This window comes from Ambystoma mexicanum, chromosome 4q (assembly GCF_040938575.1).
Source record: "Ambystoma mexicanum isolate Mex_15411 chromosome 4q, UKY_AmexF1_1, whole genome shotgun sequence".
Taxonomy (NCBI): domain Eukaryota; kingdom Metazoa; phylum Chordata; class Amphibia; order Caudata; family Ambystomatidae; genus Ambystoma; species Ambystoma mexicanum.
Window position 1 is genome coordinate 652,618,050 of NC_090928.1, and position 18,842 is coordinate 652,636,891.

The 18,842-nt window shown below is 47.8% G+C and overlaps 1 protein-coding gene across 1 annotated transcript in view; it reads left to right on the forward strand.

The window, feature by feature from the left end:
* Window positions 1–18,842, forward strand: part of ERLEC1 (endoplasmic reticulum lectin 1) — a 1,019,547-nt gene that overhangs the window by 389,032 nt on the left and 611,673 nt on the right. The window lies entirely within an intron of this gene.

Below are 18,842 nucleotides of genomic sequence, written 5' to 3' on the forward strand. Positions count from 1 at the left end.
CTGTAGACATGCAGTAGGGTAACCCTTTCATACAGCAATTTCTCCACCAGTAATCAGATCTATCTGGATGCACATTTGATTACTTTAGCAGGCTTGCTGTAAATCCGTGTTTACTAGTGCTCCAGGTTTTGCGTGCCAGTTGAGACTCCAAGAGACCTTCATTGTTTGCCCAGACCTCTTACTCATTTCACTTGACTAAATAATCTTTAGCTCCCTCTATACTTCCCCAAAAGAAACCCATTCAATTAATTCATAATTATGTTAAGAGTCTGAATCGTTCCTGTAGTAAATGTCCACTTGGATCTATCCCTCCAGCTCTATTAGGGACTCGTTCTCCAGAATTGGATCTTTCATATATTCACAGGCTCTAGAATACTTCTGTCGTCTCGCTGGGAATCCTAAGTCAGTAACTGACTTAGCAATGTGTATTAGAATTGTAGCATTTACACTTTATGTTGGTCCTTTTTGGCCTGACAACTGAGGACTAGAGGATCTAGGGTCTGCATTTCGGTGGCCATCTTCAGATCTCGTTCGAGGTGGAGACAATTCCAACTGCCATCTCTTCTTATGGGTCCAGGTAGTTGGGCTTTCCATTGTATTGAGTTCTTCATGAAGTTTAGATACAAGTCCCTTGTGAGAGAGTGCGTTTTGTAAAGTCTGTTCTAACACTGATATTTCGCAGTCCCCCTACTTTATTAGATGGTTGCAGAGCCCAGTGACGTGGTTGCCATTACTTAAATCTCTGTTTCTTTGAGACCAAAATCTCTTTTACACCTGTCAGAATAGGTAGTTTGTCCCGATTAAGCAGGTCCCCAATATTCCCACAGTCCCCCACCCATCTTAACCCATACCTCTAGATATCTACACTGTAACTGCAGTACATTTTGTATTGTTTCCTACTTCGTGTAAAAGACAATGGGAATGTTAGCAATTCTGAGGTTTTTGTCAGCTCAACCCAGGCCTCTAGTTGTGGTCAAAGGGTTGGATCCCTCTGTTTTTGGGAGCTATGGTTGGGACCAGAAGAAATTTCCTGTATTAGTAACTGGCGGGGCGTGGCTTACCCTTTCAGTCAATGAGGAGGCTTAGAATGGGGGCTTTACCACACTGCAAAACCCCTGCTTGAGCCTTCTTAGAGAGGGAGTCCACGGTCTTCCCCACCAGGTATAAGGTAAGTGATCCACGTGCCGCTGCGTCCTCATCACCCACCCCCTTTTCTACTTAGTTTGCCTCCCCACCACGCCCCACTTACCTTTCGCTTCCTTCTCCCTTGCCTCTGCCGGGAACAATAGTGTTTGAGGAGCTTCCTCAACACGCTTCTGGCCACCATGGAAATGGAGAAGGGACTACGTGTAGTTCCAGTCTCCCTGACTCATGGCATCCATTTTTTTTAAAGTTGCGAAACGACAAAGATGTTGTTTCACAATTTAAACACTATTAGTATCCCGGTACAACATGCTGGGGTACTTATAGCAATATTACCCCAGCGGGCGGTGGGGGGGTGGTTTGGTCACTTACACTGCTGCCCTAGGGCATTACCTGGCCCGATGATGCCCCCCCGCTCATGTAATATTGCTTAATTAGCCTCTTCGGTGAATAGCCAATGCTTTTTCAGAGTGTGTCTTCATTCATTCATTCTGCTATTGTGTGGATTTTGGGCTGCTAAATAGTATTTATGTGGGTCTGGACAACCAGTTCCCTTTTTCGTAGAGCTGATTTCTAGGTTTTTTGCTATCCCATATAAAGTGTGCCAATACAAATGGCCACGTTTTTAATTTTTTTTTTAATCGGCTGGAAAAGTTATAAACGTTAACTTTAACAATAGCTAATCTTCCATACCACAAAAGATTTTTTTCTCCAATTCTGCATGTCTGTTTTTAACCCTGCATCATAAGGGCATAGATGGCTTTGTATAGTAACGTCAACCTTTATGCGTTTCTGCATAGATTCATTGTATTTACACTTTTGTTGGGAGCATTCTTGTACAACATCTTTAAAACCATACAATTAATCAAATTTAGATGTGCCAGGACTTAGTCCAATATTTACTGAAGTATGGTGGTGGTAGCCTACTAAAACATTTACCCCAAAATAAACCATTTTTTTTTCATGCCCCAGCACTACTTCTTTAAACCCCCTCTCTACCTCCCATAATATTAAAGACAATTATTTCTTCTATTTTGATTTTCCTCAATCTCCAGCTCTGGTTCATTGTTCAGAATATAATGTAAAAAAGGAGTCCTCCCAGCAACAGGAGAGCTGCTTTATCTTACACCAACAATAAACAGTTATTGAAGGATGTGCATACTAAAATTCAACAGAAAATTTAGTTCTTCGCATAGGTCCCCTCTATACCTTCTTTGACTAGCTGTGCATGTATCAAGGCTAACCTTAAAATAAGGCAGCTCTCTAAAAGACATTTCTTTTATTTCCAACTTTACCGATTCCCAAAGTCCCTCCTGTCCTCGGACAAAGGATCTGTGGCGTCTATCCGGCAACTGCAAGTTACCCTCTCGAACATGTGGAAAGTGTAAACCGAAGTTATATTTTCTAATGGACCCCTTAAAGACCACATTTATTGTCTTTATCGAAACCACAGGGCAGATGGCTGAGACATGAGCTAGGACCTTTATAGTTGGATTCTAAGATGGACAAAGGTGCCACTCTTTGAAGTGGCACCATGTAAAGAATCCACCGAGCATTTGTCTGGCACCCTGTTTAGGGGCAAATCTATGGATTTAAAAAGTCTCCACCTAATGGAAGAGCTCACTCTGATGTGAAGTCTAGAGGGGCTAAGAAGGTGAAATACTCTTACCTGAACCTTTCTACTTCGGATACAAATCTAATTAATCCTTTGCAGGAGGGGATTGCATAGCCAAAAATATAATTCTCATCCCGAATGTTGCAGACTGGGCATTGGTTGGGCTGATGTAGAGTATTTTGACATACTGATTGGTGTAATGCAAGATCTGTATTGCTCCACAATAGTTGTATGCCCTTTGGATAACATTTGTGTTCTAGTTGCTTACAATTCTTAGTAACCGCTCCTCTGTGATCTCTTCTTAGGGACAGCGGAAGCAGGCTGATGCCCAGGCAGGCAGACTCCTTGATTCTCTGTGTGGATCTAATTCTCATCTGCTCCAGAGTCAAGTCTCCCCAGACTGCTTTCACCCACTGGCTTGAATGGTAGACTACCACAGATGTACTTCTGTGCAGCTGACATTATTCTGGTGCACTCAAAGGCAGCTATAAGCAGTGCGATTAGTGCATACAAACATTTCATAGGGGACACTCGATCACAAGGTTAGGTACCATGAAAATGGTACTCGTCCCTCCTAAAAAGTACTGCGCTATGTTTGTGGTGGAGAGGATTTTGTAAGCCCTGACTCTGTATTGTGTGCTGCAACAGATGCTGTAGAGCAGGTGATGATCCTCTGTGCTGTCCAATAGCAGTATTGCTTATTATTACGAGAACAGCTTCTGGACAGGGTGGGTTTCCACCATCAGCTGAACGAATAATAGCGGTGGCCCCAAGTGGTAGCAGAAGCATTGTCATATGCTAGAGAAAAAGGTTGCAAATTATCCCACAGCATCCACATAATGGCACCAAACACCTACAGTATATTTGGTAGAAATGATGCAATATTATTAGCCTTCAAGGACTACTGCATGGGGGTTTCATTTATATTCAACATCGTTTCAATAGTTCCCCCACCCCTCACGGGCATTTCAATACCTCAGACCAGCACAGAGGGCCTCCTGGCACTGCCACACGCCAACCTGCCTAATAGCCACATAGATTCTGCTACAGTATTATACTGTAGGCTCATTTAAAGGATTGTGATACGCTATTATGCTCTAGTGGCCTATCAACCCACATGGCTGTTCATAACAGCTAACGCCTCCAACCACAGGCATCACAGTAGCCTGTCTGTGAGAGCTAGCCAACCAGATTCTGCGGTAGTGCAAAATATACAGATCATTCTTCCTGTCCAGTATTGTCTGATCAAGAGTTACAGCACAATAGACGAGTCCATCAATGTCCAAACTTTGTGCAACAAGTAAGATGTGAACGTTAACGATTTTGCCTAGCGAAGGTCGAAGAGCTCAGGGCATCAGGTGCGAGCCGTGTACAATACTCGGACATAGGGAGAACCGCTTTGCTTGTCTTTACAAAGACTGGCCCTACTGCTTAATGTACATACCGCTTGTGGACAGAGAACCTCTTTCATGGTATTTCACTCATATCGGGGACACATTTGTGTTGATACTTTGGAAAATACTCGGGACCAGAGCTTTATTGGCATAGTCCAAAACAAAGGCTTTGCCTTTTACAAATAATGCTAAAACATTGGAATGAAGAGCAAAGGACAGACCCTTGATTGCAATGTGATCAATTTTAAAATACAATGCAGCTTGCTACATACTGGACAGTAATTAATAATCTTCAATTTGACAAATAATGGGTTGTTCAAAAAAGCAAGAGTTCAGAATGAATGTTTGCCCACGATCACATGTTTTACTGCACTGCAATCCTTCCACCCAACAACTCATAATGTAAGTGCTTTCCTATACATACTGTATGAAATTATTGCCACTGCTGGACTCACCCACTGCAAGTCTCAGTGAAAGTTGTGCATCATTTATAAAAATGCAGCAGCTGTTGACAAAGTGAAACTCAGGAAGGTGGAAAACATACTGGACACACTTGCACTTTGACTTAATTACATACAAACCTTAAGTTATCAAGCCCCTAGACCTGAATTATTGCTGTGGCGTAATCCCATATAATCTGGCGCTTACTGTACAGCATGAGTAGTCATTTGTACTTTAGTTTATACGTGTGCTCCAAATGATGACTTTCTGTAGAATCTGGGGCACAGTTTGGTTACTTTTCTGAAAGCTTTTGGTCAATGCCCATCTGGTGGCCTTTGAACATTATCCGCAAAGGTACAAACGTGTCAACTTGGATGGGACTAATGACCAGTCTGGCCTACCTCTTCTTCAGAGGACGTTGATGCTCTCCTTTGTACACACAAGATTCGAAAGTGATAATGTGCAGCTCTGTAAACAGCAACTATAGATTCTTATGTATGGAATAGCGAAGTCCCAGGACCCCACTCCACCTTGCCCCAGCCCTCCCATCCCTTGACACCGGCCAGATCTCCTGCCTCCACAGCACCTAGGGCTTGTCCCCTTTGTCCTTAAAACTGTGAACATCCCAGTCTTGATACCTAACCCCTGACCCACACACAACCCTCCATCATAAGCACTCTTGCCAACATTATCAGCCCCTCACTTCACCCCAGAGCCCATCACTCCAGTCAACATAATGTGCGAGTCTGAGCAAATGACTTGGCTCACATGACCTTATTTTCTTTATACAGTATGGCACTTTTCTGAGAAAGTGTTCAATACGGTAGTATGCACTTTACAACAAATCCTCAGTCATGAATGGTCCCATAGACTACAGTGTTGCTTAATAATTGGAACAGAGTAGCGAGTAACTGGTTCTGTCCATGTACAAAGTGCTTCTGCAACCCATATCTCCACTAGCTGCTGATCTTTACGTGATTCTGCCATCTGATATTAAACCATGCATTTATGTATTGTTTTTGCAAATCATTGTGTTGGAGTCACACCAGTCGGGTTTAGGAAATGTGCGGGCTTGGTCCACTCTTGGTACCAAGAACTGTCTTTAGTCACCCTCATGCCCTGCACGGGAGAATGAGTTTTAATGACCACTTCATGTATACTGTGTAGGGCACTACACAAACTAAATTGTCTTGAGACTCACAAATTAGCAGCACCTCCGGTGTGCCATGGCTCACTCCCTGGTAAACCTTGAAATAATTTATCGATATGTTATATTATTAAACGTCTTAGGCAATGCCTGTAGCTCCATAGGTCACTTTAACTCTCGATTTCTGTACCCACTTAATTATTAAAGTGTTTTTATTAGCATTTCTATAGGTACAGCCATGCATGTATCAAATAATTTGCAATTTAAGTATTTCCATACATACCATACATATGCAGTAGCTTGTTAGTACCATCAAAATAACAATAACAAACAAACTTTCTTCACTTGTCTGGCATTATATTGTTTCCAGCATCTTTGTGCGTGTGCATCTCGACAGGTGGCCCTTGAGGAGCGAATACTGTCATCTGCCCGGAAGAAGCACACAAGTCAGACCCGAATATGTATGTGGCTTTAGCTAATACAGGATTGTGTATGGCAGAAAAAGCCGAAGAATGTTCATGTGGGTTTGTCATCCCATGGGTGGAACATATCCCAAACCACCATTTTCCAGGCTGCACACTTGTTTCTCCCATTCATCCATGAACTGCTTGCCCCTTCCATCCACACTCTAGTTTCTTCCTCTGCCCAATGTTCAAATTCTCTGTGCCAATGCACATATTGAGTACCCCCAGCCGATTTCCAAGCCAACCTCTTGGCTAGTATGCACACCATGGCCATAAACTTGACCACATGTTTGTATTTGCTAGTTCTGGGGTATGCTCCTAGCAGGCATTCTTTCGGAGTCCAGTCATATCTTACTATTCCTGCCTTCTTGCAGGCTTTTTCTATCCACACCCAGAATCTCTGCACTCGTTCACACCCCAGAACATGTGTCATGTATGTTCGGTACAATACGTTCAGCTGTATCAGCCTAAAGCGGGAGTTCCTTGACACTTCCCTGGGGTACACCAGTATCCTTTCCCATTCCTTTTCTGTTATGTCAACTCCAAGATCCTTTTCCCATTTCTCTTTTAATGTTGTGCTTTTGGGGTTGGGTTTGTCTGCCAGTAGGCTATACAGTCTGGACACCCATCACTTAAGGTATGCATTAGGGTCAGTAAGGGGGTTCGGTGTCGGCTCTTCGGGCCATCCCATTTCTCTTTTTGCCACTGAGCCCTTTGATACCATAGACATTGCCCCCCAGGCAGCCCTTCCTTCTCCCCTAGTGATTCGAGCTCCCTAAAGACAGGGGGCCTCATTATGAGTTTGGAGGTAGCCAACTCGGATCCGGGTCCATGGTGCCTGAATGGGGAAATACCAGGCCATTCCAACCTTGGAGGACCCGGTATTTCCCCATTCAGGGAACACATCCCCATTTCAGCCCCCATAGGGCTCAATGGGAATGGGGAGGGAGCTAACAACGGCCCCGTTAATAACGGGGCCGTTGTTAGCTCCCTGGTCCCCTTGCAGGACCCGCAAAGGACGTCTGGTCTGACCAGACGTCCAGAGCGGGTCCCGCAAGGGAACCTCGTAATAGGGTGGAATGGGTTTAACAGCACCAGCACCTTTACTGATGCCGTTAAACGATTCCGCCTGCCTCGTAATGAGGCCCACTGTCTCCATAAAGATCACCCCAGGTGTAGATACCCCACATTTCCCAATGTCTCACCATTGTTCTATCTGTACTAACCCTGCAGTCATCCGCAGGTATTTGAATGATTCCATCTCCCACTGAAGCCCAACCTTTGGGAGTTCTTCCATGCCCCTTCCCCTCAAGCCCGGAAGATACAGGATTTTTCTTTGCTGAAGCAAATCCCAGACACCTTTGCGTAATTATCTAGCACGTCTAGTATCACTGGGACATTGAGGTGTGGGTCCCTCAGGTACAGTAGCATGTCATCTGCATACAGCTAAACTAAGTGGCCGACTCCCCCCACCCAAATGCCAGGTTCCAGAAACTGCTTCCGAAGATACATTGCTATGGGCTCCATCCCCAGTACATACAACATGGGTGATAACGGGCACCCCTACCTGGTGCCTCTTTGTATGTCCCAGACAGGTGACACCAACCCTCCCAGATTCAACCCTTGCTACAGGTGCTGTATATAGTATCTGTATCCATTTAATGAATTGTTCCCCAAACCTGAATTCCCTCAGTGTTGCTAGCAGCCATTCCCAGTATAGCGAGTCAAACGATTTAATGGCATCTAGGGAGATTATAGCGTACTGCGCTTGCGAATCCGCCACCTGTGCTAGAACATGTAGTCTGCGCAGATTCAGCTCCGAGCTACGTCCAGGGATGAAACCATTTTGGTCCCTGTGTACTAGGTCTCCAATAACCTTGGTTAGCCGCTTTGCTAATATAGCAGTTGGAATCTTGATGTCGTAGTTCAACATTGCTAGTGGCCGATACGAGTCGCACTCGTCAGTGGGCTTACCAGGTTTGGGTATTGGAATCACTAGGGTTTGACTCATGCTTTCCGGCAGTACGCCCTTTTCATATGCTTCCTTAAACACTTCGAGCAACACATGGGTCAGGACAGACACGTATGTCTTGTTAATCTCGGGAGGGAGTCCATTGCTCCCAGGTGTCTTACTCGCGGTTAGTGACCTACTCGCTTCAGATAAATCCTCAGCAGCAATGTCCCTCTCTAGCATCTCTCGTTGCGTTGTGCCCAATCTAGACAATCCTATTTCATCTAGTGTGCCCAATATATCCTCCTGGGATACTTGCTTCTCATGGCTGTATAGGTGGGTGTAAAATTCCTTGAAGGTGTCATTGACCGCTTGCTGTGATTTATGTGTAGTGCCCGCCCCATCTCTAAATTCTGTGGTAGGGTGTCTTGTATGTTCCCTCCTGCACAGCCACGACAGTAGCCTGCCTGGCCTATCTCCTTCCGCATGCGCTCTGGTGGTTTTCAGTGTGGTCAAATTTTGACAGCCTTCCTCAGGCCTCTTGGCAGCTATGTCTTACTTCCGTTAGTCTTAGTTCCTCCTCACGGTTCGCCAGTGCACATGTTTCCTTTTATCTAATATCCTCCTCCCACTTCTCCAACTCCATCCTCAGTGTTTTCCTGATACCACCTGCACTGGCGATAACCTCCCCTCTCACCACTACCTTCATTGCCTCCCGCACCGTACTCCATTCCTTAATGCTATCCACATTCCTCTCAATGTATTCCTCTAACTTGTTCTGTAGTTCGTCTTCGAAAGCCTGGTCTGTCAGGGCGTCTGTGGTCATGCGCCACAGTGGTATTGTGAGCCTTGGGCCTAGTAACTTCGACTCCAGCATTAACGGTGAGTGCTCTGAGACGACCTACCCAGATATTGCACCGATTCCACCTGCGCCAGGTTGGTTTTAGCCATAAAATTAGCAATCTTGGTATACACGTCATGGGGCAAAGAGAAATGGGAATAACCTCTGTCGTCCGAGTGCAGTTCCCTCCATACATCTACTAGGTCTAGGTTCTTAAGCAATGCGTTCAGCGCTTCCTTGGCAGCCGCTGATCGGGTGACTGGCGGGCTAGATCTGTCCAAGTCTAAATCCCTCACACAGTTAAAGTCCCCACCCCAGCTATATTCCCGGTGTGGGGTTATTTTAGCGCATAGTATGTTGAGGTGTGTCAGGATCCCATGGTTAGGAAAGTAGGAGTTAACTATGCATATTTCTATGTGCTCCATGTAGCCCCTTAGTACCGGGTACCTCCCATCCGGGGCAGCCTCCATCCCCAATAATCTGAAAGGAACTGCAGCACTTAACCATGTAACAACACCATAAGCGTATTTAGAGTAGGCCGCTCCATAACCCTGCCCTCCCCAGTGTTCTTTAACCGTAGCCATAGTGCTTTGTGTTAAATGGGTTTCTTGCAATAGAGCAATGGACACCTTTTTCCTGTTGAGGAAGGATTTTACACGGTTCCTGCGCAAATATGTGCCCAATCCCCAGGCGTTCATGCCAGCCGCCATGATAGGTCATGGTTATACCTTTGTGCCTCCCTTCATCTTCCCCCTTCTGCCTCAGTATGCACACATCCATCTCTTCCCTCCATCTGAGTGACCACCGCCCCTGCTTGTTCCCCGATATTGCAACTGCACCATTTGCCTCATATGCCATCTCCCGTGAAGAACTTGAAACATTCCAAACAACAAACCAAACTACTACTAGGGGTGTCACGGTATTCGTTTTATGACGGTACGATAACCTTCTTGCCAAATGACGGTATATCATGGTTATCGCGGTATAGCAGGTGGAGTTAACTAATCTTGACAAATATTTTCTAAAAGGTCATAAATTGACAGATTTATCATCACAAACAAAACCAGGCACCCAGAGCCAGAATTGGGCTTTTCAACATACTTTCCACTGAAATGCCTTGCTTCCACCAAACACAAACACATGTGTGGAGAGGAGGAGGGGGGAGCCCTGCTGCAACTGGCAAAGCAAACTGAATAGCTTTTCTTAAGTGGTCATTTAGGCTTTATGCTCCCCCACTGGCTACTGATGAAGATGAACATGTTGCCATCTTGATAACCTGCATGCCACCGATCAATGGAGGCTGATGGTAGTATACGCTTGTGCGCATATACACACACAGGCACACACACACACACAGATGCACTCTCTTTACGTTACAGCCTTTAGTTTATTTGCGGGCCAAAAGGTGTTCAGTAATCACAGACATGTTACCCTTTGGTATGGCAGCAGGGAATACCCACAGAGATGAGTGAATTTCGCAATGTGACTTATTATATGTAAATTCAATGATAGAACCAGGGAAATCCCCCATTGCCATATGTTTAGAGAACATTATCCATTATAAATATATAAACCCCAAGGCCGCCAACCCAAAGTAAACCCTTTTCCTTCTTGGCTCTGTATCTATTCTTCCTATTGCTAACATATTGATTTTGTGTCGGGAATGGCATTAAAAACTGCTCCAACTGAAACTACTTGGCAGACGGCACATCCAACAGTGCAAGACCAAGACTGCGCAGCACTTGCTTACTGCAGCCTTTCCAAATCAGATTGAAAAGCACACTTTACGGTATGAACGGTATAACGGTATAAACAATGTGACGGTTATTATTGTTCAATTAAGTGGTTCACGGTATCTTTAACGGTATACCGTTATACCGTTACATCCCTAACAACTACGCCCAGCAGCTGCTCTTCCTTCGCAGCGCTCAGGCGCCCCCGCACCGTCCTGATCCATCTGGCCTATTGTGTGCAAGTTATGTCGTGTCAGCAACAGGCCGATTGGGTGGGTGGGTCTATGAGCCCAGGTCAAGTGGCACAGTGAGCCCAAGGCGGGTGATCAGGCCTACCCCCCGTCTACTTTAGGAGTCTTCAACATAATTACATTCAGTTCCGATTCTGCTTTAACACATCCTAACGATTGTTACAATGATCATCACAAATCCCTCAATCACACCCTCCCCATCAGCAGGCCACCAGTCATGTAACAGTTTCTTCCCCTCCATCCAAGTTATGTTCCAACCACATAGTGGCTGCCGCCAGAGTTTCAAGGAAAATATGGTGGCCTGTGGATGACTTTAAGCTTAGCCGGCTACATTAGCATGTACTTGATATTCAATTGCCGGAGCCTGGCTTTGATCGGCACAAGGGAGTTTCTGGCCCTTTGGACAGCTGGCGAATAGTCTGGGTATATGGCTATTGTGAATGTGTCTCTCCGCATCACTCCTCCTCCCCTTGAGTGCTTCAGTATGACCTCTCGGTCCTGGAAGTTTAGAATCTTTTCAATCATTGGGCGAGGGTGAGACCCCAGCGGCGGTCATTTTTGCAGGTATCTCTCCACCGCAAATCCCTACGTGAGATTACCGGCCCCAATCTCCTGTAGTAGCAGGGTCTCCACAAATCCGGTGGGGTTCGGGCACTCAAGCCCCTTGTGAATTCCCAATAACCTGACATTTTTGTGCCGAGCCCTCCCCTCTGCCTCTTCAGAACGCGATTCCAGCACATCGTTTCTCCTCTCTAACTCTTTCAATCTCGCCTCCAGGTCTTTCATGGTCTCACTAGTTTCCTTCAGGTGGGTCTCCGTCACTGTTACTCTCTCTGATGGGTTTCCATATCAACTTTGACAACCTCCATTTTCGTTTCAAGGGAATCCTGCGAGGCTGCTATCGCCGCCAACGCCTGGTCGTCTCTGCTGCCGGTTTCCGCCGACGTCCTTGTGTTTTGTGTCACGGCGTTACTCTGTGCTGGCTCACAGGGTCTGACTGTGCTGTTGAAGGAGTCCATAATTGTGGCTTTTCTTTTCCCCTTTGACATGGTTTTCCCTGCTGCAGAACTCCACTTCGCAATTTCGCCAGTCCACTGTTTCACTTAACCATGCAGTGGTTATGGCTATTGGCTGAGTCACAGTTATCGACCACTTCCAGTATGCTAGGCGTAGATTCTGTCAGTGTCTCTGATGGTATCACTTTTGTTGTTTTACGCCTGGGGTTGCGCAGCCATGGTTTCGTTTTCGTTAGGTGGTGTTCTTGGCTGCTGTACACTATGCTGCGAGGTCACGTTGCGTGCAGGTCCGTTGTGGCACCCTGTCGTAGACGCAGCCTCCCTAGGGACCACAATTCCTTTGCTGAGCTATGTGGCGGCACCGTTGTGCCCTCCTTAAGGCCCTCTGCCCAGCAGACCTGCAGCGGATCCGACTATCGGCTGTGTTTACTCGAGTGTTGGTCATTCAGCCATGCCGTGTGACAATGTGTCTGTGGTGATCGTGGGGGTTGTTAGCACCTGCCAGTGCAGGTGGACTCGCTCGCCTTGACGGGCGTTAGTAGTTTACACAATTGCCTGGCTACCAGCCCGCTTCCTTTCCCCAGGACTAGCCCTCAATGTGTAATATTCAGTTGCCACTGTTCAGGGTGGAAAGAGGGGCGCACGCCAGCAGTTCATGGCTCGGTACACTTGGCAAGACCGCAGCACACTGTAGAGTCTCACGCCAGCCGTTAGTCGTGAGACCACGTAGCCAGCCCCCAGTGCTGTTATGTTGTCTGAGCAGCCCTTGCCCTGCAGCTCAGGTATTAATGTGGGCAATTTGTTTTTACCACCTCTTCGCTCCTTTAGGAAACTTTACAACCCTGCCATGGCAACAGCTTAATTCTCTCCAGCTCTTGCCTATGAGCGCCGAGGAGACCTTGTTTGCGGATGGGCACCAGCAGCCTTCTGTGAGCGCTCCTCTGCCTGCTCTACCCGGACAGATCATAGGCAACCATATGGTTGCCTATGATCCTTTCTTCACTCACTTCTCAATGTTCCGTGCAGCTGGGTATGCAACCGGCCGCCCAGGCTGGGGCGCCCACGCTGCCACTGGGGGCTTGAGGTACCAGTTTGTTAGTGGCCCCACTCCTCCACCCGAATTGCACTGTTATGATAGGGCCAGAGTCCTGTGGCCTCTAATCTGCTCCTTTCTGAAGTGTTCTGTTGTAATGGCTTCCCCTGCAACACGTACCTTGCCAGTGCCTGGCCGATCCACCAGCCCCGCATCTAGGCAACATACAGCGACCTTCACACTGCCAGGTCTCCGCTTCTCTTCCCGCAGGCGCTGCACATCTGCCCGTGGTAAATAGCTCACTGCAACCGATGTAGAGCCGATTCCCTCCCGCCCGTGTTCCTCAGCCCTTCGCCCTTCGTGCACCGGGGCATCTCAGCTCTGCCTCCAAATGCCTTAGTTGCGTCCTGCTGTTCAGGGAGACACCGTTCCTTGGAGCGCCAGCACCCAGCTCCCCTCGCATGCGTAGGCTCAGCGAAGCAGTCCGGCGTTCACAGCCCCTCCTCCTCATCGGTCTCAGATCATGGCACCGTCTGCCATTTTTGAGAAGCAGGGCTGATGCATTCAGCCCTCCGTTGTGCTGCAAGGAAGTGTTGCGCTCACCTGGTATCCACGGGGATGTCACCCAGCTGTAGGGACTCTGGTATCCTTCTCTGCGGTTCCCAGGTGTGACCAGCGGGGAAGTTCTGTCTGGAATACAGGTGGGCAATGTTCAAGACTGGGCAACTGGGGTAAGCAGCCCCCCACCACCCTGTATGCCTGCAGCCCCTTTGGACCTCTCCTCACCTTGTTGTTAATTCTGGTGTGCTCTCCGTCCTGCCTTCTTGGCAGGGGCGCGTTGTCCTTTGTGGGCGAATGCGATCTAGTTACTTCACTGATGCCGGCCCGCTTTGATTCTTTCAGGTAGGTCTTATTGCTGTTGTATATTGTTGTTATTCTTGCATGCCTTTCTTGGTTTAATAAATGTCTCTTTCTCTTCCTTAGGTGCGCGGAAGTCCAATGTGATGCATTGGCTGGATTGGGTCTCGCCGGTAAATGATGGTGTATAAAGAGCACTGTGATGCGGAAAGTAGGCGCTATGCGCAGCGCTATGATGCCTTGCCATTGCTAACCTGTTGTGTTTTCTTTCCCATAGATTGCGGTGCTCACCCGGTGTATGAAATCCCGAGGCGATGCTGGTCGAGGGGCAACTTGCGAGGTAAGCTTTTCGGCACAGTTTGTAATGTTGTAAAAGTGTCTAATGTCTTGTTTCTTCCTTTTTTGCAGATCCGTCGGTCCAGGAGACGCGCTGATCCTAGGATGCTGTTCGCAGGAGCTGTGGGCAGCTAACAGTGAAAATTACAGGTAAGCTGCTGCTGCTAACGATGTCCTTTTGTCTTTTTACAGATGCTGTTCTTCCGAGGTTCGCGCGAACAGCTGAACACGATGAGCGTCACGTTGCAGGATTGCAAAGTAACGCGAAGCGTGTTATCCAAGTCGGGTGTGGTTTAAATGGCTTCAAGAAAGTAGTCCAGGTAAAGTAGTTCCTAGGCTACCACACCCAAAACACTATACCGCATAGCTTGGTTCCAAGGAGCCAAGCTATGTGGATGCCTCCATGTTGGCTGGCACTTGAAATAAAGTAGTTCCCTAAACACAAGTCTTTATTAAGTATGAGCCTGGCACCAAAGTTTATTGGAGACCCCAGCCAAGACCCCTCCTGGCCCATGGACTTGCCAGGGGGGTTTCTGGATGTGGGTCGTGACAGGATCTCCAATCTTCGCTGGTGGTTCGCGTGGGGGCGGCAGGATTGCTTCCTGTTCAGTGATGTACTTGCAGTGGAATTATTTTAGGATAAACCGCAGTTTAAAAGGATCTGCTTCAGGATCACGACGGGAGCTATGTCCAAATGCTGCTTCACTCCATGCGCTCAAGCCACGCCCCCTCTAGCCACATAAAGCACTGCATGTAGGTCGAACTCCTCTAATTCTCTTCATGACTGCACATTTGTTGGTGCAATACAATAAAAAAAATAATAATGTACTAGTGTCTTTCTTAATCAAGTTGCACACTTTTTCTATGTGGTTGCAGCAGCAGGACATTACATATGCAGTGCTTTTGATTTGTGCCACAGGGTCTGTAAACAAAAAACACGACTTAATTGACATGCTTGTTGATCCACCATTCCGTTCAAGCAAAACAAGGAGGGCTTTCACGTAGTCTATAGTCCGTAGACTAGTATCAATACTTTGAACCAAAATGTAATGATGCCATCAACCAGTTCTGGCGTATTGATCGACTTATGGACACATAACTATCTCTTGAGTTGGGCCTAGATCATCTTGATCGGATTTCAATCTGGTGATTCAGGCAGGATTTTCACCCTTTTCAGTCCTTTTTCTGGCATAAACTCAGCCGCTGCGGAGCGCTTGGGATAATTATCCTAGGAAACCTGTAATTTTGACCTTGCAGTAATGGTGCTGCGCTACGGTAAAAGGCATCTCAATGAAACAGGCAGTGTCCATTCTTCCCTCAGAAAATATCACCGGTCCTGACCTATTCTTGGAGATGTCTTCACAAAAATGTATTTTCACATGGTGCTTTGCACAAGGTTTACTGGAGTAATGCCTTATTGCTGGTGTCCTCAGCCAAGGACGGACGAAGGCAAGGACCTCACCCGTGTGTGCCAATTGGGGCCTGATTGGACCATGGGCCAGACCTCCTATCCTGCATTCTACCCCCCTATCCTTCATTCCACCTACAAATTAGTTGCTATTGCTACCACTCACCAAAAGACATCACCATGGGCCTCCTCCCTCTACACCCCATCTCCACCCTCACTAGGGTTTGAATAGCCAAGCACCAGGGCAGCCCTAGTAAGCTACCCTAGTGAACCTCATCAATATGGACCTTGCCCCATCCAACACTCGTGGGCCACACACACATAACCCCTCATACGCGATCAATGCTTGCTCAGCAGTCGCTCACGCCAGGGAGATCGCCAATCGCATGTCCTACAAAACCCTTGATGCCCTCTTTGTTACTTCTACGCTGCTCTCGAGCTAGGTCTGTGCTTTACACAATCAAATAAAAATAAATAAAAATGCCTTTTTTATTTCCTGAATTCCATCCGGTTAAACTTTGAGGCCAACATTAGTCTTTTCCTATAAAAAGGAGGCGCTCAAGGTCTTCCTTGATCTCCAGCAAGACCTTAACATAGGCAACCTGCATTTCTTTGGCATTACGAACAATCGTGCAAATTCTGTGGATGAAGAACAAATCATGTCTGGTTTTGATGAACCGATTCAACCATTAATACTGCGTAAAAATATGAGAAAGAGCCCAAAATCTACAGTGGGGCATATCTGCCAGGCTACATGTCCCAGTATGCACTGCATTAAACACAAAAATCTCACTGTGGGTGCCTATATGGCAGAGATTACATGTCCCACCATGCACTCCGTTAAGAGCTGAATGACCCACAAACCCAGTGATGAGAACAATCCCAAATAGGCCAAATAATCAATGCATTGTTTGCACGGAAAATGTTTTATTATGTGCAAAAATTATCAGATGGTCCTGTAGAACCTAACTAACACAGAGCTCGCTCCGCCCAAAGGAGTTACATCTTTATAGCGTAACTCTGCAAATTAGCAAAACTATGCATAATGAATGATGACCCCGCATTACCCATTCGCTAACACATACATACAATTCTAATTATCCCCTATAGTCCATTACCCTATTGGTCACACATTATCTAAGACACATTCCCTTAAACAAGTGGCTTACTACATCGTCATTAGGAGTTGATTATTTACTAGGTACATTGTTAACATAATAAATGTATCTAACAAGTAAATATTGCTGACCACCGTGTGAATAGCGAGGTCAACTCCGCTTTGATAATACAATGGGCCTCCTCATTATACCAGGCACTGTGGTATGCACAAACAGCTCCCTACCCTTGTAAGTACATTTCTCCAGCATGGGGTCTGGCATGGATTCACATGCTCATGAATATTCCCTGTCATCAGGCTGGGAATCCTCGGTAAAGAAAAAATCAGTATCAGTATCAGTTTCGTTTCTGATCTGTCTTTTAGTAGTACTGCCCCCAGCCAATGACTGCCCTCTCCCTAAGCCCCGCCTCTGGCAGCCATCTTCAGATTTTTACTGCACGTTCAAGTGTTGGGAGTCCTCGTGCTTTAGCTCTCGGGCTTCTCTGCGTTTTCGCGCTTTTTTCTAAGAGATTTTCTAATTTTTTGGTTAAACAGAGTCTCAAGCTCCACCGTTTCTCCATCCGATCAACGGGGACCCGTTTCGGATTTTTCTACGCCCCTCAAGGGTGAATTTTTTGTCGAGTTACGCTTATTGGAGGAGTCCAGAAGTTTCTGAGGCCTACCCGGACATGGCCCAGGAGAAAGGAAGCTCGACGCCCGGAAAGCTGTTCAGGGTTTGTCCTGGATGCCAGCTACAGAATGTGTTGAAGGAGGACGAGCATTCAAAAGGACTCTACTGCCTTCATGAGGACAAAACGCACATGGAGAGGGACTGTGCGTTTTGCGGGGACATGTCGGAGCGGACCACGAAGGATCAACATCTTCGCCTCTCCAACTGGCTGGAAGGAAAGAGCCCATCAGGTGAGAAGAAGAAGTCCGAGCGGTCTTCTAAGTCCAGTGAGGGCGCCCTGGCGACGGGGGCCCAACAGAAGGCAAAGCACCACGAGTCCGCGGGCACCGGGAGCGCCGAACGGTTGGGCTCCTCGGCTGCCAGGCAGGGCGCATCCTCTCCGGAGCCATCAACCATGAGCCAACGCTCGGGGAAGAGAAAAGCCGAGAACCCGGCGAAGCTTCTGGAGAGGCCCCAGTCGGGCTCGAAGGATCCAGCCGAGGGGGAGCGAGGCAGTGACCCTCTCCCCAAAGTGAAGGCCACAAGCCCACAGAAGGTGGTGAAGGCCTGGACTCACCCGGCTAAGGCCTCTATCGAGGAAGTCGCGGCGGCCCTGACGCAGCCTGGAGGCTACATCAGTGGAGGCGACCTCGGGGCCCAGAGTTTCCCTGCCACCGTGGAGGGAAGGCTCTTTCAGGCCCATCGAGAAGACCCCCGTGAAGACCCTGGCGGAAAAATAGGGGGGGGCGGTGGCCATCATGGATACGGACAAAGCCTCCGAGGAGGAGCTGGTTGAAGTGTTGGAGGGCCTCGATTAGGGCGTTGAGGAGGCCCGGTCCCACGGGAAGGATCCCGACGAAGAGGACGACGAGAGCGACAGCAGCGCCGCCGAAGTTCCAAGTCAACCGTCGCCCCCGTCGCTTCCAGAGCCGCATGACAACTCGGCGGCCATTTTGTTGGCAATACAATACTTATTTACGGAGATAAGGACGAGATTGCCCCTACCACTGATGGAGGAGCCGGAGCCAGGCCCGACAGAGGAGCCAGGACCAGGCCCGTCGGGAAGTCCCCCAAGCAAGAGGAGATGGACCCATCCAGCCCCGCCTTTTCAGCCCTCTCAGCCTGCTCAACCTTTGCCCCCGTCCCTGGGGATGACACGGGAACGGACACGGCCACGACGGGCACGGATGACAGCAGTGACGACGGGACGGATCTCCCATCGCCTCCGACTCGGGCCTCCCCGCCCGACGAGATTGGGTGCTTCCACGCTATGATTGCCAGGGCATCCAAGCTTTTCCAGCTCTGCCCCGAAGAGAAGGAGGGGGTTCCTTTACCAACAGTGCGAGGCCAAGAGGAAGACGGTCCTCGCTGTGCCTCTGCTGGGTGACATCTGGGACGAGGGACTCGCCCTTCTCAAGAACCCATCTACGACGCCTGCTAAGAGG